We start from the raw sequence: 26,810 nt of genomic DNA, 5'->3' as shown, positions 1-26,810 counted from the left end.
GGCGGTTGGACTAGAAGACCTCCAAGGCCCCTTCCAACTCTGTTGTTCCATTCCATTCTATTCTATTCTATTCTATTCTATTCTAATTCTATTATATTCTTATTGAGTGGTGCGGTGGCCTAGAGGTGGTGCTCTGGCCTCACAATCAGGAGGCTGTGAGTTCGATCCTGGGTAGAGGCAGATATTTCTCTCTCTGGGCACAATAAGAATATATTTATTGAACAAAGCTCCGCATTGGCGACAGGAAGGGCATCCAGCCAGTAAACACTCCATTCAGTTACCCAGATTCCATCCCTGCAAGGGTTTATGGAGTCATTAAAAGAAGCTGATGATAGCCATTCTTATTGACCACACCAATTTCCTCCAAAGAGGATCTGTCTCCAACCTGGCCCTTGAGGTCTTCCATTGGTTGCCCCACCATAACTGTCAATGAGTCTCTCCGTCTTGCTGTTGGTCATCCTCTTCTCCTCTTTCCTTCTACCTTTCCCAGCACCAAAGCCTTCTCCAGACAGCTGGGTCTTCAGATAATGTGACCAAACTAGGGGTGAAATCCAGCCGGTTCTGACCGGTTCTGGAGAACCGGTAGCGGAAATTTCGAGTTGTTCGGAGAACCAGCAAATGCCACCTCTGGCTGGCCCCAGAGTGGGGAGGGAATGGAGATTTTGCAGTATCCTTCCCCTGCCACGCCCACCAAGCCACGCCCACCAAGCCACACCATGCCCACCAAGCCACGCCCACAGAACAGGTAGTAAAAAAAAAATGAATTTCACCACTGGCCCAAACTGTGATAATTTGAGCTTGATCATCAACGACGCAAATGAGAATGCCGATCAATTTGTTATATGAACACAATTGCAACACACTGTCGGACCTTTCTGGATTTTATCACTGCTTCCCATGCTCTGTGGTTCAACCTTTATGCTACTTCCTTTATCTGCGTGCTTTTCTTTCAAGATCTGTAAACGCAACAGGAGGGCTTAAAGAGAATCTCTCTGTGTTCTAATTAATACACAAGCGCTTATTTACCAAAACATGATTACCCTGTGGCTACCTACAAAATAATTCAAGGAAGGGGTTTTTTTCCCCTCCCAAATACTGGTAGATCCAAAGTTCTTGAGCAAGAAGAAAGAAAGGGATATTGAAAAGCACCAACATAAATTGAAGGAAGGAAGGAAGGAAGGAAGGAAGGAAGGAAGGAAGGAAGGAAGGAAGGCAGGCAGGAAGGCAGGAAGGCAGGAAGGCAGGAAGGCAGGAAGGCAGGAAGGCAGGAAGGAAGGAAGGAAGGAAGGAAGGAAGGAAGGAAGGAAGGAAGGAAGGAAGGAAGGAAGGGTGAGTGAGAGAGGGAGGGGGAGAAAGGAGGGAGGGAGGAAAAGGAAGGAAAGGAAGGAGTGAGAGAGAGAAGAAGGAAGGAAGACAGAAAGAAAGAAAGAAAAAAGAAGGAAGAAAAGAGACAGAGAGAGAGGCAGAGAGAGAGAGAAATGAGGAAGGAATGGAGGGAGGGCGGAAGGGAAGGAGAGAGAAAAAAGAAGGAAGGAGGGAGGGAGAGAAGGAGGGAGGGAAGAAAGAAAGAAGAGAGAGGGAGGAAGGAAGGAAGAAAACATAAATGAATCAATCAATTTAATTAATCCTGAATTAATTAAATTGAGGTTTTCTATTTATACTGTTATCTCAGGGATAGCTTCATGCTTTCCTTATACATCTCAAAAGTACTGCCGTACATGCAGATGTCACATTTCACATCTGTCCCCATTCTGCCCTTGTTCTCTTTCTTCATCCAATTTCAGTTAGAAGTAATCCAGAAATCTCTTAGGAAAATAGTCCTTTGAGACCCACAGTATGTACAGATGCCCTGTAACAACTGGTTAAAGGAAGTGCTGCAATTGCTAACTGTTGTGGCCCGGCAGGTGCCGTTGGAGCTGCCGCCAGACTCCGACAGCGAGGGGTCTTATGAGTCGGCCCTGGAGGAGGTGGAGGACCCTGGACAGGGTGACGACTCTGAGGAGGGCGAGGAGAGACTGGTTGGCCACCAGGTGGCACTGGAGCCTTGGATCAGAGGGAATGATCAGGAAAGCACTTGTGAGTTGTTTCGGGATGCACGCCGTCGAAGGGCTACTGGGCGGCAGGAACAACTGCGTAGTTATAGGAGATGATTATGCTCAGTTGATGCTTATTAAGATCCTCTCCTGACTATAAAAGAGACTGCTTGTGCCATGCCCTTTTGCAGAAGTCAATGTTCACGATTAAGAGAAACCAACTTGGCGAATTGGTGTGCCGTGAGAGTTTGTTTGTATTGCTGCTTAGGTTTGTAGAATGTGCTGCCAGAGTGCTTATCTCTTTGTTTATTTTGGGCTTGCAGCCAACGAGAGTCTGGACTGATTAAAAGAAACCTTCTCAATTGCGTTGGTTTCGGCTTTCGTTCCTGGATGGAGGAGGGGGGTCAGAACAGTTAACTATATGAATAATTGCCAGTGGATAAATGCATTCACACAAGATGTGATCCTTTGATACTGGTTACATGCCATCAACCTTTTCTTTCACTCCTAGCAACCCCATCGATTTAATAATAGGTGTTATATGATAATAGATTTTGGACTTTTTTTTTCTTTAAAAAAATGTATTTGGCATACCATATTCTTTAAACCTTGGTTTATTTGTCTCCCTAGTCTTCCATGGGGATGCGGTGGCTCAGTGGCTAAGATGCTGGGCTTCTCGATCAGAAGGTTGGCAGTTCGGTGGTTCAAATCCCTAGCGCCACCTAATGGAGTGAGCTCCCTTACTTGTCCCAGCTTCTGCCAACCTGACAGTTCGAAAGCACGTAAAAATGCAAATAGAAAAATAGGGATCACCTTTGGTGGGAAGGGAACAGCTTTCCGTGCACCTTCAGCATTTAGTAATGCCGGCCACATGACCACGGAGATGTCTTCGGACAGCGCTGGCTCTTCGGCTTTGAAAGGGAGATGAGCACTGCCCCCTAGAGTCGGGCACGGCTAGCATATGTGTGTGAGGGAAACCTTTACCTTATTCCCCTATATTTCTATATTTTGGATGCATATCATCCATCTGAATTATTGGAGGATTTTAAAAAAAATACCCTTAGAAAATCTAAACTTCTTCTCCATCTGTTCCTTAGCACTTTGCAATGATTTGATTAAAAAAAAACATTGATAAGAGCAGTATCTCCCTTTTGGGAGATTCAAGGTTAAGTAGAGATGTGGCTTTACAATTTTGCATCCAGATTTTTAGATATAAAGTTGGTTAAAAAAACTGAGCGTGCTGTAGCTTCACTTCAGTTCAAAGCAGATAACCGTAGCAAGTTTAAAAAAAAAAAATCAACCTGATCTCATATAAGATAATGAATCTAATTTTTGTCATCCATCGTTGCGTATTTTGAAAAGTATCAGACGAGAAACAAACAGATCAATATCAACCTAATTTTAATGCCTGTCTTATTAAAACAATATTCAGCTCCAATGTTTTTTTTTAAATCAGTTATTTAAGGATATATTCAAATACCCCCCAAATTCAGATTACATATCCAACATTATTGAAAAAGCAATGCTTTTAAACAACAGCATTTCGTGCAAATAACAATTTTCCACTAATGTCTATGTTTATTTCTTGAACGATATTTCCCCAGCGTAAGATTTTTGAATATCCGCCCAATACAATTCCTAATTCATGCTTTTTAAATATTCATGGCTTTTATCTGTCCTGAATTTTTTAATATGTATTTTCTCGATGTCTGTATTTATTTATTTAAAAAGAACCACAACTATCCTTACTGCGCACTTTTTTCAAAATGCAAACTTTCTTCGTTGGATTTTAAATGGCTGTGTGTGTTTGTGTGTGTGTGCGTGTGTGTGCATAACTCTGGAACGCCTCGGGCAATTTCAACCAAACTTGGTACACAGATGACTTAATCTCTGGGGGGAAAAAATACTGTGAGGATAAGACATCCCTAACACACCTCAGGTCCTGGTGTTCTCAGGTGTTCTGTTAAGATATAGCCTGTTGTGCCTTAAAATGGCTTCTACTGTACTGCCGTAAAATGGATTCTACTGTACAGTGGAGTTGCCATGGTAATGGCTACAAAGTAGTCCACAAAGGGGCTTCCTGTAGTAAGGGGGGAAATCCAACATTAGAAATTACATTTCATCCGGAAATTTTCCCCCTTTAAATAAATACCCGGGCAACGCCAGGTTATCAGCTAGAATATGTATAAAAAACCCACGGTAGCTGAATTCTAGGAATATTTTTTCTTCTTCTTCTTTAAAGATAAAACCTTTATAAATATGGACTTTTGCTTCTTATATATTTCTGGTATTTTTCTTCAATGGACAGGAAAAAGATACCAAAGGAGGTGAAATTTTATGAGCGTCCTTTTACTGTGGCCAAAAAAACCCCATCAACACATTTCTTTCCTGCTGATCTTGGCTGGTTGCTAATCTTCACACCGTTTCATCTTTTCTGCTTCCACCTAAAAAGCTTTTTGTTGCTTGCGTGATGAATTTCGATTTCTGGCTCAAATGTCTAATTAACAAGAGCAGTTCTTAATTCATGCATAAATAAAGCCTCCATCTCGGGCATGGAACATGGCTCTTGTTTAAAAGCTGCGATCGTATTATCTTGCAAAATCTGCTAAAAATTCCTTTTATTAGATGCCGATGCAGGAAACTGACTCTTGAACAAGCCAGGTTTCACGGGTTACATCGTCTGGGGAGACCATCTGTTGGGTGGTGTGTCCCTGCCACAGCAAATCTACAGTTTTGGGTCCGGGGATATTTCAATTTGCTTTATGTTGCATTGATAAGACCACATTTGCGTCCACTCCTGGTCATCATGATACAAAAAAGAGACCCTGAGATTGCAGAGAAGAGCAACAAAGATAACAGAATGACAGAGTTGGAAGGGACCTTGGAGGTCATCTAGTCCAACCCCCCCTGCTCCAGAAAGAAACCCTATATTATTATTTCAGAAAGATGGTTGTCCAACCTCTTCTTAAAAACTTCCAGTGTTGGGGCATTCACAACTTCTGGAGGCAAATTCTGTTCCACTGGTTAATTGTTCTCACTGTCAGGAAATTTCTCCTCAGTTCTAAGTTGCTTCTCTCCTTGATTAGTTTCCACCCATTGCTTCTTGTTCTGCCCACAGGTGCCTTGGAGAATAGCTTGACTCCCTCTTCTTTGTGGCAACCCCTGAGATATTGGAACGCTGCTGTCACGTCTCCCCTAGTCCTTCTTTTCATTAAACTAGAAATACCCAATTCCTGCAACCGTTCTTCATATGTTTTCGCCTCCAGTCTAGAAGTGGGTTCCTACCAGTTCGGACTGGTTCGGCTGAGTAGGTAGTAACTCGGACGGCCATGCCCCCAAACCGGTTCTATCGGTGGCACCGTAGGCATCGCCATCTTGTTTTCTTTTACTTCTGTGCATGTGCAGAAGCATATTTTTTACCCACTGCGCATGCACTCACCCAAAACATGTCCGTGAGCAAATCGGCAGTAGAAGAAGCCTGTGGGAATAATTGCAGAGAACTGCTCCCACAGGATGTGCCATAGAGCACACGAAACAATGAAAGCGCAGGGGATGTGGAAAACAGGATGAATGAATCATAAAAATAACGGCCACAGGCAGCTTTGGCCACCTAAGTGATAACCTTGTATGCTAATGAATGTGATAATAAAAGAGAGTCCCGGAGTTGGTTCTGAGCTCTCATCCCGAGACATCTTGCCTGCGTGTCTTATTCCTCATGAGAGACCACCACAAAGCCGGAACCCATCCCTGCTCCAGTCCCCTAATCCTCTTTGTTGCTCTTCTCTGCAGAGTCTTTCCAGAGTCTCAACATCTTTTTTTAGATTGTGGTGACCAAAACTGGATGCAAGAGATGATTAGGGAGCTGGAAGCTAAACCATAGACATGGGACTAGGTATGTCTAGTCTAATGAAGAGAAGGTCTAGGAGTGACAGGGTAGCAGTCTTCCAATATTTGAGGAGATGTCGCAGAGAAAGAGAAGATTATCCTAGTCTCCAAAGCACCTAAAGCAGTGTTTCTCAACCTTGGTCACTTGAAGATGTCTGGACTTCAACTCCCAGAATTCCCCAGCCAGCGAATACGGGGCGGCTACTGGGAGCAGCCGCGCCTCTTGCCCGACCGCCGGTGCCGGGAACGTGGGCGGGCTCCCCAACTGCCACGGCGCTGGAACGATCTTAACCAATACATTTTTATGTTTGTTTATTAGTCCTATGCGTAGAATTTCTCCTTATTTTCGGTTCAGTGTTTTAGTGTTCAGTGTTTTTAGAATAGTGCAATTTTAATTTTGCTAACAATTTGAATATAGGCCCCTCTTGAGCTTGAGGTCCTAGGCTGAAGCCTAGTTAGCCTATAGGAAAATCCGGCCTTCGTTGTGGGTGACCCATCACTGGAGTTTTTCAAGAAGAGATTGGACAGCAATGTATGCACAATGATATAGGGTCTCTTGCTTAAGAGTGGGTTGGACTAGAAGACCTCCAAGGTCCTTTCCAACCCTGTTATTCTGCATTCTATATTTAGCAGATGAGAAGTCAGCCTCTTCATCACAATGTACATAATTACTACTTCTGCTGCGGCATAGGCCTATAATGAGAATTGTAATCCTGATTTATGCTGGCTGTTGTAACCAGCAGTTGAAATACCCCGATGGGTAGGTTCTCAAAGATTTTAGCGAAGCGTTAATAATGAATCTTCTCTCTGCAATTTCCCCCATTTTTCCTCATATAATTCAATAGAAAGAGAATGACGCTAATTCCCACAACAGAAGAACGGATAGCAAAGGTGATGGAATTGGCAGAGAGGGGGAAAATGGATTGTTTTAATTAAAGGCAAGACTCGGTCTAATTTTGTTCCTACTTGGAAACCACTTCTGGACTTCGTGCTTGAAACTGGAGGGGGGGAAAATTGAAACTTTGATTTTAAGTTTTGAGGACTTGAATGACTTTGTTGCTAGAGATATTGCTACAGATAGGTGGAGAACGTCCTGTATTACATTGAAAGAAGCCAGAAGTCACTACTTTCCCCCCCCCTCCTTTCTTTCTCTCTCCATCTCTCTTCTTTCTTCTTTAACTTTCCTAACTTTGGTTTCTATTGTATTCTATGATATAATAAACTTCAGTAATATCTATAAATGGGGATGCGGTGACTCAGTGGCTAAGATGCTGAGCTAGTTGATCAGAGGGTCGGCAGTTTAGTGGTTCGAATCCCTAGCACCACATAACGGAGTGAGCTCCCATTACTTGTCCCAGCTTCTGCCAACCTAGCAGTTCGAAAGCATGTAAAAATGTAAGTAGAAAAACAGGGACCACCTTTGGTGGGAAGGGAACAGCGTCCCGTGCGCCTTCGGTGTTGAGTCATGCCGGCCACATGACCACGGAGACGTCTTCGGACAGCGCTGGCTCTTCAGCTTTGAAACGGAGATGAACACCGCCTCCTAGAGTCAGGAATGACCAGCACATATGTGCAAGGGGAACCTTTACCTTTACCTTAATTTACCTATATATATACATACGTGTGTGTTTGTGTGTATATATGTATGTATACACACACACACACACACACATACACATACATACATATATACATATATATATATACACACACATACATATATACATATACACACACACACAGACACACACACAAACATATATACACATACATACATATACACACACAGACACACAGACACAGAGACACAGAGACACAGAGACAGACACACACAGACACACACAGACACACACACACACACACACACACACACACACACACACACATATATATATATATATATAAAATACAGATATTCCTTGACTTGCAGCAATTCATTTAATGACAGTTCAAAATTGCAACGACACTGAAAAAATTGTTTCTCACACTTACAACCATTACAGCATCCTGTTGTGGCCTGTTGGTCGCCGGGCTCTCCAGCAGCCGAAACAGAGGAGGAGGAGGCATGGGAGGGCAATTTGAGAGCTCCAAGGGGGAGGAGGGAATGGAGGTTGCAGAGAGAGAGACAGACAGAGAGACAGAGAGACAGAGAGACAGAGAGACAGAGACAGAGCCGTCCATCAGCTCTCAGATGGAGAGTCAACAGCCCCCAGGTCTGGAGGTGGCTGATGAGGAAGAGGAGGAACAGCTGGGTCCAGTGCCTGACACGCAGATGCATAGAAGGCAGAGGAGAGGTGAGCAGTGGAAATCTATGGGCTGGTCCTTGGGACGGAAGAGTCACTACTGCTAGCAAAATCAGCTATAGCTTTATCCTACCTGGATAAAACTATAGCTGATTTTGTGGATATAGTTGAATCACTGAGAGAGAGAAAAATAGAACAGAAAAATTGATAGGAGGGCCAAACAGAGGCTTGGCTAAGTTTCTAATTTTTCACACTTAACTGAAAGCAAAACCCAGTATTTTCTTTCTACATAAAACTCATCAAGGGCCAGCCCAGTAATTTCCTTTGAAAAGCAATTCCTATAATCAAATCTATTTTTCAGCTGTTTCTAGAAAATAGAAAGGAACAGCAATACTTATCAGCCAGAATAGCCCTTTTATAATAATGAAATGCAATAAGACAAAAATGAATGTTAGGCCATCCTGGAAAATATATTACATTACAGAGAAATTTCCCCAGTATATATATATATATATATATATATATATTCCCCAGTTATATATATAAAAAACTTTAATGCTAAGCTAAAATGTATGAAATGCATACTGGCTAAGTTTGAAAGATTTAAAAGTGGAGAATGTATTAAGATTTTAATCCAGAATTAAATAAAACTCCAACAATAGGCAAAGATATAAAGAAATAGTAATAACAATAAGTTCGAATGTATTTTTTAAAACTACAATTTGTCAGATAGTTGGAGAAAGCTTTATTTTAAGGGAGAAATGCTAAACAGAGGATCCTCGACTTACAACCACTGAATTGGGACCAGAATTTAGGTTGCTAAGCAAGGCGGTTGTTAAGGAAGTCGTGTGCAACAGTACGACTTTTGAGAGTTTTTTTGCCACGGTTGTTAAGCAAATCACCGCAGTGGTTAAGTGAGAGGCACAGTCATTAAGTGAATTCAGATTCCGCAACGAATGTACATGTTGGAGATCATCTAACCTGGGAATGCTGCAACCTTTGTCAACACATGCTGGTCATCGAGCACACGAATTTGGAGTTCGTGACCATCAGGATGCTGTAACGGTCATAAGACTGAGTTTGGACTAGAAGATCTGCGAAGTCGTTCTAACTCTATTATTATATTCTGTTCAACCTCATCAGCTCCAAAATTTCTTCAACATCAAGAAATCAGCGGGTGAAAAGGAAGATTAGGGAAATGGTTGGAAAAAAATATATTAAGCAGGAGAGTCGAGCAACTTTGTAGATGGTCATCAAAGTATCTAGGCATTTCCCAGATTAATCATTCTTATTCCCACTGGTAGATTCTCTCTCCCCCTCTCTCCCCCTCCCTCCCTCTCTCTCTCTCCTTCCCTCCCTCCCTCCCTCTCTCTCAGAGAGAGAGAAGGGGGCAAAGTCAGATTCATAAAGGCTAAATAATGTATACCCTTGAGGCTTTCCAAAGCCAAAAAAAAAAAAGCAAAGCATTGAGGATGTCCTATTTATAGCCATTAGTCAGCCTGTCTCAACAATAATGTTTTCCAGCTATGACAAACTTGCAATGCTGGGAATTGTAAGTCCAACTCTTCTCAAGGGTGTTGAGTTCTTGGTGCTCTCTGAGCTTGGTGGCTTTGCAATGCAATGTTGGGCGAACATCTGTCGCTCCGGGTGTAGGATGGGTGTGAAGGTTCATTCTCCCAGCTACGTTTCGTTACCTGGTGGCTTTCTTGCAGAAGGTTTTTCAACTGGCTAGGGAACATCTCAACAGCGAGGATGTGACAGGGCAGCATCTTCAAGGTCATCAGCTGGAACGTCCTTCTGCAGATCAAGATGCTAACGCTGACGTCTCCGTTCGTCAAACACCAGTGCCACGATGATTCGACTTTGAAGTCCACGTGGACTTCAAAGATCAATAAAGCTTGAGCACTTGCCAATCCTTGACCAGTTGAGGTGCTCCAGAACAGTGTTTTTCAACCTTGGCAACTTGAAGATGTCCGGACTTCAACTCCCAGAATTCCCCAGCCAGCGAATGCTGGCTGGGGAATTCTGGGAGTTGAAGTCCAGACATCTTCAAGTTGCCAAGGTTGAAAAACACTGCTCCAGAAGAACCCACTTGGGTTACGTTCCCTCTTCCTAGCTGACCGGAGATCTGTTTCTCTATTTCAGATCCATTGCGGTGATCAAGAACAATCGCAAAACTGATCTCAGTTCCTTTGGAATTTATGAGCATGTCCATGTCACATCCTTGGCAAAAGTTCTCGTAGTTATTGGCAGGATCATTCTTCGGATGTTATTCTGACATCTCAATCTAGCTAATAGCTCTGGGATTTCCCGGTGGTTTTCCATCCTTATTTCTGACCTTGCTTAAGCGTTGGGAGCTCAATCAAGACTGATTGGAGACTGCCATCTAGCTGGGCTGAAACAGCGTAGAAAAAAAAATTGAAGAAGCTTCTTGAAGGAAGGAGAAGCAAAACGTTTCCAAAGGGGGGGAAAAAATGAAGCCTAGTTGTCTTGTAAAAAAGCACATTTGGAACAATAATGATCTGGATGATTGAGAATCTCCATAGACAATGTAAAACAAAAAAATCGATAAAGATCAATAAGCTGGAAAATCTACAGAAGAATTATTGAGTCTCTCATCTGCCCCTCCATAACTGTCTGGTTTGGCTCTGCAACCAAACAACACAGACAGAGACTTAGCAATAGCAATAGCAGTTAGACTTATATACCGCTTCATAGGGCTTTCAGCCCTCTCTAAGCGGTTTACAGAGTCAGCACATTGCCCCCAACAACAATCCGGGTCCTCATTTTACCCACCTCGGAAGGATGGAAGGCTGAGTCAACCCTGAGCTGGTGAGATTTGAACAGCCGAACTGCAGAACTGCAGTCAGCTGAAGCAGCCTGCAGTGCTGCATTTAACCACTGCGCCACCTCGGCTCTTCAGAGGATAATCAGAACTGCAGACAAACAATTGCTACCAACCTGCCTTCCATTGAGGACCTGCACACTGCATGAGTCAAAAAGAGGGTCGTGAAAATATTTACAGACTCCTCACATCCTGGACATAAATTGTTCCAATTCCTACCCTCCAAATGATGCTATAGAGCACTGCACACCAAGACAACTAGACACAAGGACAGTTTTTCCCTGAATGCCATCACTCTGCTAAACAAATAATTCCCTCACCACTGCCAAACTATTTATTAAGTCTGCATTACTATTAGTCTTCTTATCGTTCCTATCACCCATCTCCTCCCACTTATGATCGCAGGGTTCCACCACAAAACCGCGTTCGACTAAAGCGTGCTCGATGAAACCGCGTAGCTGATGTCATCACAGCGCGACGAAAAAAGCACGCTGTGAACGCTAAAGCTAAAATTAACCCCTAAACCTAAACCTAAACCCCCTAAACCTAATCCTAACCCTAACCCTAACCCTAACCCTAACCCTAACCCTAACCCTTAACCTAACCTTAAACCTAACCCTAACCCTTAACCTAACCCTAAACCTAACCCTAACCCTTAACTTAACCCTAAACCTAACCCTAACCCTTAACCTAACCCTAACCCTAACCCTAACCCTAACCCTAACCCTAACCCTAACCCTTAACCTAACCTTAAACCTAACCCTAACCCTTAACCTAACCCTAACCCTAACCCTAACCCTAACCCTTAACTTAACCCTAAACCTAACCCTAACCCTTAACCTAACCCTAAACCTAACCCTAAACCTAACCCTTAACCTAACCCTAAACCTAATCCTAACCCTTAACCTAACCCTAAACCTAACCCTAACCCTTAACCTAACCCTAACCCTAAACCTAACCCTTACCTTAACTTGAATTGGCTTGCTTTCAAAGCGCTATTTAAAGCGCCCTTTTTTCTCCGCGGTCGCTGTTGTCGCCCTGCTGATGACATCAGCGACGCGGTTTAATCGGGCGCGCTTTAGTGGAGCGCGGTTTTGTCGTGCCACGGATCGCAGGACTGTAACTTTGTTGATTGTATCCTTAACGATTTATATCGATTGTTTCCTGATTGCTTATTTGGGCCCTGTGACTATCATTAAGTGTTGTTGTACCTTACGATTCTTGACGAATGTATCTTGTCCTTTTATGTACGCTGAGAGCCTATGCACCAAAGACAAATTCCTTGTGTGTCCAATTACACTTGGCCAATAAAGAATTCCATAAGACCACACCTGGAATACTGCATCCCGTTTTGGTCATCCCATTACAAAAAAGATGTTGAGATTTTGGGAAAAGTGCAAAGGAGAACAGCTAAGATGATTGAAGGCCTGGAGATTAAAACATATGAAGAACAGTTGCAGGGACTTGGTATGTTGGTTCCACCACAAAACTGCGGAGGACAAAATCGCGCTCGACGAAAGCGTGCATTTGACGTCATCACAGCGCGACGAAAACATCGCGCCGTGATCAAAAAATGTAAAAATAAAGCGAAAACCTTACCCTAACCCCCCCAAACCTAACCCTAAACCTAACCCTAAACCTAACCCTAAACCTAACCCTTAACCTAACCCTAAATCTAACCCTAAACCTAACCGTTAACGTAACGCTAAACCTAATGCTAACCCTTAACCTAACGCTAAACGTAACCCTAACGCTCTAAACCTAACCCTAACCCTTAACCTAACCCTAACCCTAAACCTAACCCTTACCTTTATGTGAATCGGCTTGCTTTAATTTTAATTTTATTTCAATTTTTAATTTTTTTCATCGCGCTGTGATGACGTCACATGCGCGCTTTCGTCGATCGCGATTTTGTCCTCCGCGGTTTTGACGGGTCACGGGTATGTTTAGTTCAATGAAAAGAAGGACCATGGGAGACAGGATAGCAGAGTTCTAACATTTGAGGGGCTGCCACAAAGAAGAGGGAGTCAAGCTATTCCCCAAAGCACCAGAAGGCAAGGCAAGAAACAACGGATGGAAACTAATCAAGGAGAGAAGCAACCTGAAATGGAGGAGAAACTTCCTAACAGTTTTCTCCAGATGTTGCATCACTCAACTAGCTAATCTCATCAGTGCTAGAAGGGAGTGGGGTTTGTGGAAGAGAGGAGGAAGAGGAGGGGGCAGGATGACATCTATGGGGCCCTTGGTGCTCTCTGAGATTGGTGGTTTTCTTGCAGGCGTTTCATGACCCAACTAGGTAACAATATCAGGGCTAGAAGGGAGTGGGCTTTGGGAGGAGGAGGAGGAGGAGGAGGAGGAGGAGGAGGAGGAGGAGGAGGAGGAGGAAGGAGGAGGAGGAGGAGGAGGAGGAGGAGGAGGAGGAGGAGGAGGAGGAGGAGGAGGAGGAGGAGGAGAACTATGGGGTCCTTGGTGCTCTCTGAGATTGGTTGTTTTCTTGCAGACGTTTCATGACCCAACTAGGTAACAATATCAGTGCTAGAAGGGAGTGGGCTTTGGGAGGAGGAGGAGGAGGAGGAGGAGGAGGAGGAGGAGGAAGAAGAAGAAGAGGGAGAATTATGGGGTCCTTGGTGCTCTCTGAGCTGGGTTGTTTTCTTGCAGATGTTTCATGACCCAACTAGGGAACATCATCAGTTGTAGAAGGGAGTGGGGTTTGTGGAAGAGAGAAGGAAGAGGAGGGGGGAGGATGACATCTATGGGGCCCTTGGTGCTCTCTGAGATTGGTTGTTTTCTTGCAGACGTTTCATGACCCACCTAGGTAACATCATCAGTGCCAGAAGGGAGTGAGGTTTGCTCTCTGCTTACATACAAGCTCTCTGCTTGCTCTGTCAGTGTTGGTGGGAGGGTTCTTGATGATTCGTAGATCAGACTATTGTTTGCTGAATTGGTAGTTCCTGGATCGGGGTATTGTTCCCTGCTAAAGAGCTGCTTTTGAGTTGCAAATCTGAATGGCCATTAACCAAACTGTTGTAAGTCGAGGTCTGCCTTATACGACGGGGCCTGCAACTGACCTTGCCACTTCACGAGCAAAGCATGAATTTCTCCCTGATTCCCAGGGGGGAAATCAGAAATTCTTCAACTATTTCTCAAGGGCAGGGATGTCCCTCAGCTCTGGCAGGAGCAACAAAAAAAGTGCAAAAAAATAAATGATGCTCCCCTCCATTGTCTTCCTGTGGGATTTGACGGCAATGTGGGAGGCCAGGAAAACTGCAGCCAAGGATTATGCAATGAAAACACAACTGCATTCACACACTTCCTTGGGGCCAGCCTTGACCCGGGATTTATGTAAGACAAACAGAAACGCTCTAGGCCTATTTGTCTGAAGATCTCTTTCTTTTGCAAATGTTTGCAGGGTAAATGCCGGTTGCCAAAGATGTGAGAACTAGCAAAAAGAAGAGAAAGGAAGCAGAAGAAGAGAAGGAACCCCACTCCTTTCTAGCACTGATGATGTTACTTATTTGGGTAATGAAACATCTGCTAGAAAACCACCAAGCTCAGAGAGCACCAAGGACCCCACAGTCCTTTTCCTCCTCTTCCTCCTCTTCCTCCTCTTCCTCCTCTTCCTCTTCCTCCTCCTCCTCTTCCTCCTCCTCCTCCTCCTCCTCCTCCTCCTCCTCCTCCTCCTCCTCCTCCTCCCCTGTTTCTCCAACCTATCATGTTTTCCCCAAAATAAGACAGGGTCTTATTTTCTTTTGAGCCCCGAAATAAGCTCTTGGCCTTTTTTCAGGGAGGTCTTATTATTTTTGAGGTGCAGGAGGCGGGGAGATTCAGATTCAGATTTAGTTTATTTGTATGCCGCCCTTCTCCGGGAGGGACTCAGGGCGGCGAACAACTCAACGGGGGGAAAAGGGAACATAAAACACAATACACGTGATTGAAATAAACAAGAATCATACAGCCATACAAGTCGAGAGGGGAGGGGAACTCATCAACCCCAGGCCTGCCGGCACAGCCAGGTTTTGACGGCTTTCCGGAAGGCCTGGAGAGAGGTGAGGGTCCGGATCTCCGCAGGGAGTTCATTCCAAAGGGCTGGAGCTGCCACAGAGAAGGCCTCCCCCGGGTAGTAGCCAGGTGGCATTGGCTGGTGGACGGAACCCGGAGGAGGCCGACTCTGTGTGATCTAACAGGTCTTTGGGAGGTAATTGGCAGCAGGCGGTCTCTCAAGTACCCAGGTCCAAGCATGGTCACCTCATAGCTGCTGCTGTGTTGCAATATTTTTGGGGAGGGCTTATTATCCGGGGAGGTCTTGTTTTCAGGAAAACTACTTACCTTCTCTTCCACTCCACTTCCGCTCTTCTGGTTTCCAGCATGCCAGTTGGTGTTCGCGGGCATTGGAGTGCCGAAAAACGGCCCGAAAAATGGCTCAATAACGGCCTGTTTTTTGCCATTTTTCAAGCTGTTTTCAGGCTGTTTTCTGGCTCTCTAGCGCCCGTGAAGACCAGTTGGCATACCAGATACCAGAAGAGCAGCTGGCGATGGCGCACGTGCCCACAGAGAGGGCTCTGCGTGCCACCTCTGGCCCACGTGCCATAGGTTCTCCATCCCCGTTGTAGGTTGACCTTGAATAGTCTCCAAGAACAAAACATCCAGTCTCATTAGTAGCTAAATGAGAAGCTTTCAAGAATCCCCTCCAGGTTGTTGGCTAAACCGAGCAGCTAAAGAGGAGAAAAAAACAACATTTCTTGTGACCGGAAGGCAAACAACTTCAATTGCCAAGAAAACGACAAGGATACGTACATCGTGTCACTAGCAGGTAAGATGTGGGAGACTTTAAATGCACATATAGGCACAGTTCCATTAAAATTCTGCAGTGGTGTCTCCCCGCGTTGATTGATGCACCCGGGGAAAAAATATTCTGCAGTTCTTTTCAATCAACTTTCCTTAAAAGCTCCCTTTTTGCTACCCAAGGTTTATGGATTATTAGCCTGTTATTCCTTCTATTCACAGCATTTATATACTGTCCCTACAGCAAAATGTTTACAGCCCTAGAAAAGCAGAAGCCACACAATCCGATGACACCACCGTGCTAAAACTGCTTACAGACTCGTAAAAAAGAAACCCCAAGCAAAATGACAGGCCTCCGTCCTTCCCCGCTGAACCATCCGAACAAAATTATTTTTATCGCCTTATAAAATGAAGGTTATTTGCTCCGATATGGTACACCGAGAGAGGGGGCAGCATGCTAACAGCCTCCAAGAATTTGATCTCCTCCTTCAGTTATTAAAAAAAAAGCTTCTCAGAATCTCAGCTTTGTTTCCCCAACAGCTCTAATTTCTAGACCGTTAATAAAATTAACATCTGCCCAATTAATTAATGAGCCAGGAGGTGTTAAGAACCAGATGTTATGAGACAGCAGTGTGCGTTGGAAGCCAAAAAAAGCCAACACAATCCTAAGGTGCATTCACGGAGTGAATCAAGATCACGTGAGGTACTACGACCGCTCTGTAAAGCCTTAGTAAGGCCACACCTGGAGTGCGGCATCCAGTTTTGGCCACCACACTATAAAAAAAAGATGTTGAGACTCTAGAAAGAGTGCAGAGAAGAGCAACCAGGATGACGAGGGGACTGGAGGCTAAAACATACGATGAACGGTTGCAGGAACTGGGCATGGCTAGTCTAGTGAAGAGAAGGACCAGGGGAGAGATGGTGGCAGTGTTCCAATATTTGAGGAGCTCCAACAGAGAGGAGGAGGGCAAGCTGTTTTCCAAAGCCCCTGAAGGCCAGGCAAGGAACAATGGATGGAAACGGACCAAGGAGAGATTCAACCTAGAAACAAGGAGAAATTTTCTGACAGTGAGAACAATCCACCAACGGGACAGAAGTTGTCTTCAGAAGCTGTGGGAGCTTCATCAGTGGAGGCTTTCAAGAAGAGACTGGACTGCCATCTATCAGAGATGGTGTAGGGTCTCCTGTTTGGGCAGGGGGTTGGACTAGATGACCTACAAGGTCCCATCCAATTCCTAAATTATTCTAAGAGGTGTCCACAAGGTACAGGCCTTAAAATGATGGGCAAAGGTGGCACGTTCCATTAAAAAAAATGATGCTTCAAAATGGTGAAATAAGGAATTCCAGCAATCACAACCACTATCAAGACTGCAATTTCTCTTGCTAAGAAAGGCAGGAGTTATAATGAGTCCAATGTTATTATCCTTTTGATGTAATTTTTAAACAAATCAATGCAGTTTAAATGAATCATCCAATAGTGACTTATTTCACCTTAGGCATGAAAGCCCGCTGGGTGAACTTGGGCCAATCACCAGCAGCCTCTGAGTTCTAGTCCCGCCTTAGGCATGAAAGCCCACTAGGTGACTTTGGGCCAATCCTCCTCCTCTGAGTTCTAATCCTGCCTTAGGTGTGAAAGCAGCTGAGTGACTTTGGCCCAATTGCCTGGAGATTGTTAGTCCCATTTTAATCATAAAACCCACCTTGTGAGGGAAAATAGGGGGATGCTGTGTTGACTTGCCTTGAGTATTTTTTTTTTTTAAAATAAAGCTGGGGTATAAATACATACAATAAATAAATACCTTGTGAGCCTGCAGACACTTATATCACACGGGGTGCGAGGACGTCTGAGCTATAAAGGAAAGTTGCTCATCTCAGTCGGTGGAATATAATATCTGCTGTCACCTAGGTTTAAATCTATGGCCTTGAGAAGAGACACGCATCCTATTTAACCACGATGGATACAGAAAGGAGCTCTCACCTGCCTTGAATGCATCCCACATTCTGCAGAGAACAATGGCGTTCAGGACACCATGTCGAACTGTTTAACATTTTCAGGGCAGGAATTTTCTCTCCGGACTCCACGATGTGACACCTTGAAGATCTAGTGTCCCATCCTTCACCTCTCCAGCCAGGGACCTGCCTGAGCGGTATAATATTCAGAGCTGTGACGAATGGTGAAAGATAAGATTGGGTGCAGCCCGTCAACTATAAGTCAACTGAAGGGTTATGGTGCTAGAAACCAGCAGCCGTCTCCTTTACACTTCAGAATATTCCAGAAACAGGACTTCAGACTTCCAGAGAGGATCATGTTTGAAGCATGTTTGACAAGAAAATGCCTACAGAGATTCTCCATCATCCTGGTCAAGGTTCTCCCAAAGATGCTTTTTCAAGAGGCAGCTGGACTTTTCGGGGTTTTTTTCTTGGAAGATTTTGATCAGAGCTGAATAAGCTGCTTGGATGAGAAGCGAAACTCCTTCCAGGAAAGACAAGAAAGTCCGGGGAAAGAAGGGAAGGGAAGGAAGAGGAAAGGAAAAGGGAAAGGGAAAGGAAAAGGAAAAGGGAAAGGAAAAGGAAAAGGAAAAGGAAAAGGAAAAGGAAAGGGAAAGGAGACGGGAAGGGAAAGAGGGAGGGAAGGGAAAGAGGAAGGGAACGGAAGGGAAAGAGGAAGGGAAGGGAAAGGAAGGGAAGGAAAAGGAAAGGAAGGGATGGGAAAGAGGAAGGGGAGGTGAAGGGAAGGGAAAGGAAAGGGAAAGGAAAGGAAGGGAAGGAAAAGAGGAAGAGGAAAGGAAGGGAAGGGAAAAGGGAAAGGAAAGGGAAAGGAGAAGGGAAAGAGGAAGGGAGGGGAAAGGAAGGGAAAGGAAAGGGAAAGGAAAGGAAGGGAAGGGAAAGAGGAAGAGGAAAGGAAAAGGGAAAGGGAAAGGAAAGGGAAAGGAGAAGGGAAGGGAAGAGAAAGAGGGAGGGGAAGGGAAGGGAAAGGAAAGGGAAAGGAAAGGAAGGGAAGGAAAGAGGAAAGGAAAGGAGGAAAAAAGGGTAAGGAAAGGAAAGGAAAGGAAAGGAAAGGAAAATGTCTACAGAGATTCTCAGTCATCCAGGTTGTCCCAAAGGTGCTTTTTCAAGAGGCAACTGGACTCTCTGGTTCTTCTATGAAGATGCTTCCCTTCTATGCTTTTCCCCTTCAACTCTGCTATCCTGTTGTCCTATTCTCTAGCCACAAGCATTATTTCCCTAACACCCAACTCTCTGAGGACCATCAGTGAAGGCAACTGTCCATTGATCTCTGGTGGCCTGGGGATTGGTCTATTGGAGGACAGTTTCTTCACAAAAGAATTTTTCTCTGGAAAATTAATTATTTTGTTGGGGTTTTTTTAGACAAATCTGGCAGAAAGGGATAGTCTTAAGAAACTTAAATCAGCCTTTTGAGAATTCAAAGCAGTTAAAGCATTGCATTCTATTTTGGTAACAATACATCCAGTTAAAAAATCTTTCAGATGGAGGTTTTTATTTAAAAAAAACAAAAAAAACCCCGAAGGTTAAGAAGAGATTGGACAACCATGTATGGCAATCCTCAGTCATCCAGGTCATGATTGTGGTTTTTTTTTCCAAAAGGTCCCTGGACTTGGTGGTGGATTTTAGAAGAATACTTCCTATGCTACCACACGGAAGGGGGGTTGGAGCAAGCGGTGTTTATCAGCTTGCTCCAACCCCCCCCCTAAACGTGGGGGACAAAGTTTTTGTGTCTACCAAACACGTAAGATTAAGAGTTCACAATGAACTCTTAAGTTCGTTAAGTGCAAGTTCACAATGAAATCATAACAGAGACCAGTTTACAGGTATAATTATTATTATCCATCTCCTGGAGACGGTCCCTTGGCGTTTTCAGAATAAAAATCGAATCTGTTCTTTGTGGCATTTGCAGAAAATAAAAACATGTCCAGGAAACCATCCAAAGTCTTCGATGCTTAAAAATGCTTATAAAATTGTTAAACCGGTAGGATCCCACCACTGCTCCATGCAGATGTAGTTCCATTAAGTATATGCTACGCATTGAATGCAGTCAGCCAGTAACAAATCCATCTGGTGGTGATGCTGCTATCTCACATTTTTCCAGCTTAATAAAACATACCGTATTTCTCAGAGTATCAGACGCACCTTTTTCCCCTCAAAAAAGAGGGTGAAAATCTGGGTGCGCCTTATACATTGAATATAGCATTTTTGGCCCATCCCCTTTGCAGAAATGGCTGTGCATAGTCTTTAGGAGGCTTCCCGAGTGCTCCTGGGGGCTGGGGAGGGCTAAAATGAGAGAAAAACGGGCCGTTTTTTGCTCGTTTTTGCCCTCCCAACCCCCAGGAGCACTCTATAAGCCTCCTAAAGGCTGTGCATCAGTGGTGGGTTTCAAAAAAATTTTGAACCTACTCTGTGGGTGTGGTCTCCTTTGTGGAAGTGGCTTGTCGGCCATGTGACCTGGTGGGAATGGCTTGCCAGCCGTGTTCTCTCTCTCTCTCTCTCTCTCTCTTTCTCTCTCTCTCTCTTTTTCCTTTTTTCTTTCATCTCTCTCTCTCACTTTTTCTTTCTTTTCTTTTTCTTTCTTTCTTCCTTTTTCTCTCTCTCTCTCTGTGTCTGTCTATGTGTGTCTGTGTGTGTGTTTGTGTGTGTGTGGTGAGTTTCAAAAATTTTTGGAGCCTCTTCTGTAGGTGTGGCCTGTTTTGTGGTGGAACCTCTTCTAACTGGTTCGTTAGATTTGACGAACCGGTTCTACCAAACTGGTGCGAACTGGTAGGAATCTGCCTCTGCTGTGCATGCCCTTTTTTTGGACAAAAAACAGGCACATTTTCACAAAAAATAGACAATTTTTTGCTCATTTTTGTCCCACAGCATGCTACAAGCCTCCTAAAGGCTATGCCTTCCCTTTTTTTTTTTTTTTTTTTTTTTGACAAAAACCAGGCCCTTTTTCGGGAGGTCTGCAGAGTGCAAAAACTTTTTTTTTTTAAATTTGCCTCTTCAAAATCTTGGTGCGTCTTATACTCCAGTGTGTCTTACACTCCAAAAAAATACAGTAGATTGTGGTCCACTTTTGTCAAATGCCTTGCTGAAATCTAAATACACTATCTCCACAGCATTTTGCTGGTCTACTAATATAATCACTTCGTCCAAGAATGAAATAAGATTGGTTTGGCATGATTTGTTTTTGACCCATGTTGACTAATGGTTACAGCTTTGTTGGCTTCTAGCTGTTTTGCAGATCTGTTTTTTGATTGTCTTTTCCAGGATCTGGTATTGATGTCAGCTTGATTGGTCAATAATTTCCTGAATTGGGAGGGGGGGGGGTCTCTTAAAGATGGGAACTTCGTCGGTTCTTTTCCAGTCTTCTGGTAGTTCTCCAGGAGTCGTTCTCCTCTCAACTCTGTCGCTGTTAACTTAGAGTAGCGATCATCCCTTCCCATCTAAAGCAATTAAAAGCTTTTGTCTATCTCCCAAGACTTATTATTTGAGTTGTTGTCAAGGATTGATTGGTGACCTCACAAATCAATTGGAAGAAATGTCCACCTGGGTTCAGTTCCAAGTGGGGGGGGGGGGAGACACTGGAAACATGGAGGCTGCTAGGAAAGATGGTTTAATGGTGGATAGGACCACATGGCTTGAGGTCCTGATCAGAAAAGGAGGGTCCCAGGCTTCCAGATGTTGTGTGAAGAAGAAAAAGAGGCAGAGATGCTGAAAGTCCCTGGTTTTGTGCCCTCTCTGGCCTTTGATCTTCATCTTGTATTCTGATTGGTTGTCAGACTCCCATGGGGCCATGCAAGGGCACCTCTGTAGGCTGTGAGCCCACGTTTGGTTGAGCATCGTTTTTTTCCGAGGTGGCGCAGTGGTTAAATGCAGTACTGCAGGCTACTTCAGCTGACTGCAGTTCTGTAGTTCGGCTGTTCAAATCTCACCGGCTCAGGGTTGACTCAGCCTTCCATCCTTCCGAGGTGGGTAAAATGAGGACCTGGATTGTTGTTGGGGGCAATATGCTGACTCTGTAAACTGCTTAGAGAGGGCTGAAAGCCCTATGAAGCGGTATATAAGTCTAACTGCTATTGCTATTGCTATTTTCCCAGGTGCCCTGTGGTGAGATGGGCAAACGGCTAATACTATCATGCCTTAATCCCATCATCCAGGAACTGAAGGGGGAGATCTTTGTTATGTAGAATAGACCGGCTCAGGCCTTTTAATGGCCCATGGACAAAGGTGGGGGCTATTAAGAGTGAATCTCTTTCCTGCCTAAAAACAAGTTTCTCCATTTCTGATCCAGGGAAATACAATATTCTGTCTTTTCAATATTCCCTAGGCTATTTCATTTTTTTCTAGGAGAGGGATGTGGTGTGTACCAAGGACCTGTGGGTAGCCAGGAATGACTGAGGCGGAGACAGGAATAAAGGCTAACAAGTTTATTCCCTCAAAAGAACAAGCTAACAGTTCAGAACCGGCTTAGAACAGGAATGCCGCCGCTGCTCGTTGGACAGCTCCCTATTTATACAGGAGCTGTCAAACGATCAGCCAATCAGATGTCGAATCGCTTCCCGCTTAAACTCCTTGTTTTGGCGGCTGCGCAGAACATAACAGGATGGGTGCTAACTTCCTACATATTGTTGTCAAGGGTTGATCGGCGACCTCACAAATATCTTACAACCTGGAGAACCTCAACAATTCTTCTTCCACCTTGGGAGATTTGGCTCACGGAGCTGATCATCCCAGTGGCAGAGATTTATGGCCCTTGACAACCAACTCCACCTCAGGGAAATCTACAATAAGTAATTTGTACTCTAAAATTCCTAATGCTGTTTTTTTTTCCATACAAAAAAATCCCAAGGAAGATTTGCTCCGTTGCACAGCACAGATTAGTTTTGAGCGATATGGAGAAGAAGAAAAAACCTTGCATATCTCTCTTCCTGCTTCTTTGTCCATCCTAAATGTCCATTTTTTAAAAAAACTCCCCAGCAGTAAGAAAACCACAAGTGTTCTTGTAGGCAATTCCCACATACAAGGACAAAATGAACCCACTGGCCTGTTCTTGGCTTGCCAAATTCGTATCCCCGGGAGGGTTGCGAGATGAATTTACAGCTACAGAGAGGGACTAACCCTCAAGGGGGGTAGGGGGTGGAGGAAATGAAAAACATTGAGCTAAGCGAAGTTCGGCTGGCTGGTTGTTTCTTTGGACAGCTGGAAAAAGAAGAAAAACAGGACCGCAGGAGAAAACTTGGAATCCAGATGGTGCTGGCAGGAAGAGGCTTTGGATAGAAAGCGGACAGCTGTGCATTGAAGGATACCAGCTTCTGCTTAACTTCACAGCTGAGAGCTGAGCCAAGTCCTTCCTGAACTATAACAATAGCAGTTAGACTTATATACCGCTTCATAGGGCTTTCAGCCCTCTCTAAGCAGTTTACAGAGTCGGCATATTGCCCCCAACAACAATCCGGGTCCTTATTTTACCCACCTCGGAAGGATGGAAGGCTGAGTCAACCCTGAGCCGGTGAGTTTTGAACCGCCGAACTGCCAAACTAGCAGTCAGCTAAAGTAGCCTGCAGTACTGCACTCTAGCCACTGCGCCACCTCGGCTCTCTCAACTTCTCCGTGACCTGGGATGAAAATCTTTTAATCCAAGATTAAAATCTGAGGATGATTAAGCTCAGCTAGGTAAAAGTAAGATTTTACACTTAGGCAAGAAAAACAACAACTGTGTAGGGTAGGGGTCAAAGGTGGGTTCCTACCAGTTCGCACTGATTCGGTAGAACCGGCTCGTCAACTCTACCAAACCGGTTAGAAGAGGTTCCACCAGTGGACCCGGAAAGCAGGCCACACTTACAGAAAAGATTCCAAAATTTTTTGAAACCCACCACTGTTAGGGGTCAGCAACCTGTGGCTCTGGAGCTGCATGTGGCTCTTTCGTCCCTCTGCTGTGGCTCCCTGTCGCCCAAAATATGCATCGTGCGACAACCGCCGGCACACGATTTATTGAGCTTTTTGACCCGTGGTAGGCCAGCCATGGATAAGAAATGTTTCAGAAGAAAACAGAATGTTTAATTCAACTACATATGTTAGTTTTGTGGCTGCTCAGGAAACAGTCAGGCATGGGAAAGGTTTTGTGGCTTCCCGTGTTTTCTTTTCTGTGGGAAACGGGTCCAAATGGCTCTTTGAGTGTTTAAGATTGCCGACCCCTGGTGTAGGGTACAGACTAGGTCAGGGATGGCGAAACGTTTCAGCACCGTGTCCAAACCAGCGCCCTTGTGGACAGAACATGCGTGCATGTGTCAGGTAATGAGGATTTAATAGTTGCCAGCTGATGTAAGGTTGTAAGCTGTAAGCTGATGCAATGAGATTGATTCATTGAAGCTATGGTATATAGCCCTTTTAAGACTCTGATGGGAGGTCCACACAAGTCTGTATATATAGGTAGCTATTACGGGGGTGTCTTCTCCTTCTCAGCGTGTATTCAGTTCTCTCCTTGTTTCTGTAGTGAATGGTAAGGGAATGGTAAGAGCCAAGGTGGTGCAGTGGTTAAATGCAGCACTGCAGGCTACTGCTAGATCAGCAGGTCAGCGGTTCAAATCTCACCGGCTCAGGGTTGACTCAGCCTTCCATCCTTCCGAGGTGGGTAAAATGAGGACCCAGATTGTTGGGGGCAATATGCTGACTCTCTGTAAACCGCTTAGAGAGGCCTGAAAGGCCTATGAAGCGGTATATAAGTCTACTGCTATTGCTATTGCTATCTTATCTTCTGTATGTCTTTCCCTGAATATAGTTGTAAATAAACCACTGTTAGTTGTCTTAAGGTCCTGTGTGCTGTGTTATTGCTCCTGGTTATATCACATACCATATTTTTCGGAGTATAAGATGCACCAGAGTATAAGACGCAGCAAGGTTTTTAAGAGGAAAACATTTTTAAAAAGGTTTCGCACTCTGCAAATCTCCCAAAAACGCCCCGTTTTTCGCGAAACCTGGCCCATTCCCCCCCCCAAAAGGCATGAATAGCCTTTAGGGATCTTGCAGAATGCTTCAGGGGTTTTGGGGGGGGGGAAATGAGCCAAAAAAGCCAACACAATCCTAGGCTGCATGAATAGAGGGAAAGAAACAAGGCCACGCAAAGTATTGGTACCGCTTTATAAAGCTTTCGTCCAGACATACTTGGAATGCCGCATTCAATTCTGGTAAGAATATTTAAAAAAAAAGATCTTGAGACTCTGGAAAGAATGCAGAGAAGAGCAACAAGCATAATTAAGGAGCTGGAGGTTTGCCCAAGTTTCTGCCAACCTAGCAGTTCAAAAGCCCGTAAAAAATGCAAGTAGAAAAATAGGAACCACCTCTGGTGGGAAGGGAACAGCGTTCTGTGCTCCTTCGGCGTTGAGTCACGCCGGTCACATGACCACGGAGACGTCTTCGGACAGCACTGGATCTTCGGCTTTGAAACGGAGATGAGCACACCGCCCCCTAGAGTCGGGAACGACTAGCACATATGTGCGAGAGGAATCTTTACCTTTATCCAATCTTGGAACGTTAAGTTCTGTGGACTAAAACTCCCAGAATTCCCCAGCCGGCATGGCCTGCTAGGGAATTCTGGGAGCTGAAGTCCAGAGATCTTAACGTTGTCGTCACACTTGGATACCTCTGCTGTAATAGTTAGTATTAGTATTAGTATTAGTATTAGTATTTGGTTTATTTGTATGCCGCCCTTCTCCAGGGGGGACTCAGGGCGGCGAACAACTCAAGGGGAAAGGGAACATAAACAACAGTACACATAATTAAAATACACGAAAATCACACAGCCATACCAGTCGAGAGGGGAGGGGAACTCATCAACCCCAGGCCTGCCGGCACAGCCAGGTTTTGACGGCTTTCCGGAAGGCCTGGAGAGAGGTGAGGGTCCGGATCTCCGCGGGGAGTTCATTCCAAAGGGCCGGAGCTGCTACAGAGAAGGTCCTCCCCCGGGTAGTAGCCAGATGGCATTGGCTGGTGGACGGAACCCGGAGGAGGCCGACCCTGTGAGATCTGATGGGTCTTTGGGAGGTAATTGGCAGCAGGCGGTCTCTCAAGTTAAAGGCACTAAGCTAAAAACCAGCTGTCGGTCGATTCTAATTCTGCCTTAAATGCAAAGCCAGCTGGGTGACCTTAGCCGGTCCATCTCTCCCAGTTCTTGGAAGCTGGCAACGGCAAATCATTTGTAAAAACCTGCCAAGGAAACTCGAGGGATAATCCAGGCAGTTAACAAGCAGTCAACATTGTCCCAAAGGCAGCAGCCGAGAAAATCCCAGGGATCAAACTTTCCCTCAGTTGCTCCAATCCATCGGATGCATTTCACAGGTTCTGTTTTCCAAACATCACCCTGGAAGATCGCCAGCTTCCATCCATGGCTTCTTGTTTCAAGGTCTAACTGTTATTCTCTGAGCTTGGTGCTTTTCTGGCAGACATTTCATTACCAAACCAGGTAACAGCATCAGTGCTAGAAGTGAGTAGGGTTTCGCTCTCTGTGTATAACGGTATATATAAGAGACAGCAAACTGGTATTCAGCAGGTTCTGACCAGTTCTGGAGAACCGGTAGCAGAAGTTTTGAGTCGTTCGGAGAACTGGCAAATGCCACCTCTGGCTGGCCCCGCCCCATCTATTCTCTGCCTCCCGAGTCCCAGCTGATCGGGAGGGAATGGGGTTTTTGCAGTAACCTTCCCCTGGAATAGGGAGGGAATGTAGATTTTACAGTATCCTCCCCCTGTCACGCCCACCAAGCCACGCCCACCAAGCCATGCCATGTCCACCAAGCCACGCCCACAGATCCGGTAGCAAAAAAATAATAATTCCACCTCTCAGCAAACCCCACTTCCTTCTAGCATTGAAGATGTTGCCTAGTTGGGTAATGAAATGTCTGCAAGAAAACAAGCAAGCTCAGACAGCATCAAGAACCCCACAGTCTTCCTCCTCCTCCTCCTCCTCCTCCTCTCCACAAATCCCCCTCACTTCTACAACAAAAAGGATTAGGCGATTGGAAGCTAAAACAT

Source organism: Thamnophis sirtalis, unplaced genomic scaffold (genome assembly GCF_051295495.1).
Source record: "Thamnophis sirtalis isolate CommonGarterSnake01/CBP01778 unplaced genomic scaffold, rThaSir2_p1.2 scaffold_10, whole genome shotgun sequence".
In the NCBI taxonomy this organism is placed as follows: Eukaryota; Metazoa; Chordata; class Lepidosauria; order Squamata; family Natricidae; genus Thamnophis; species Thamnophis sirtalis.
The sequence above is the reverse complement of the archived record's forward strand: the minus strand, read 5'-3'. Positions refer to the sequence as shown.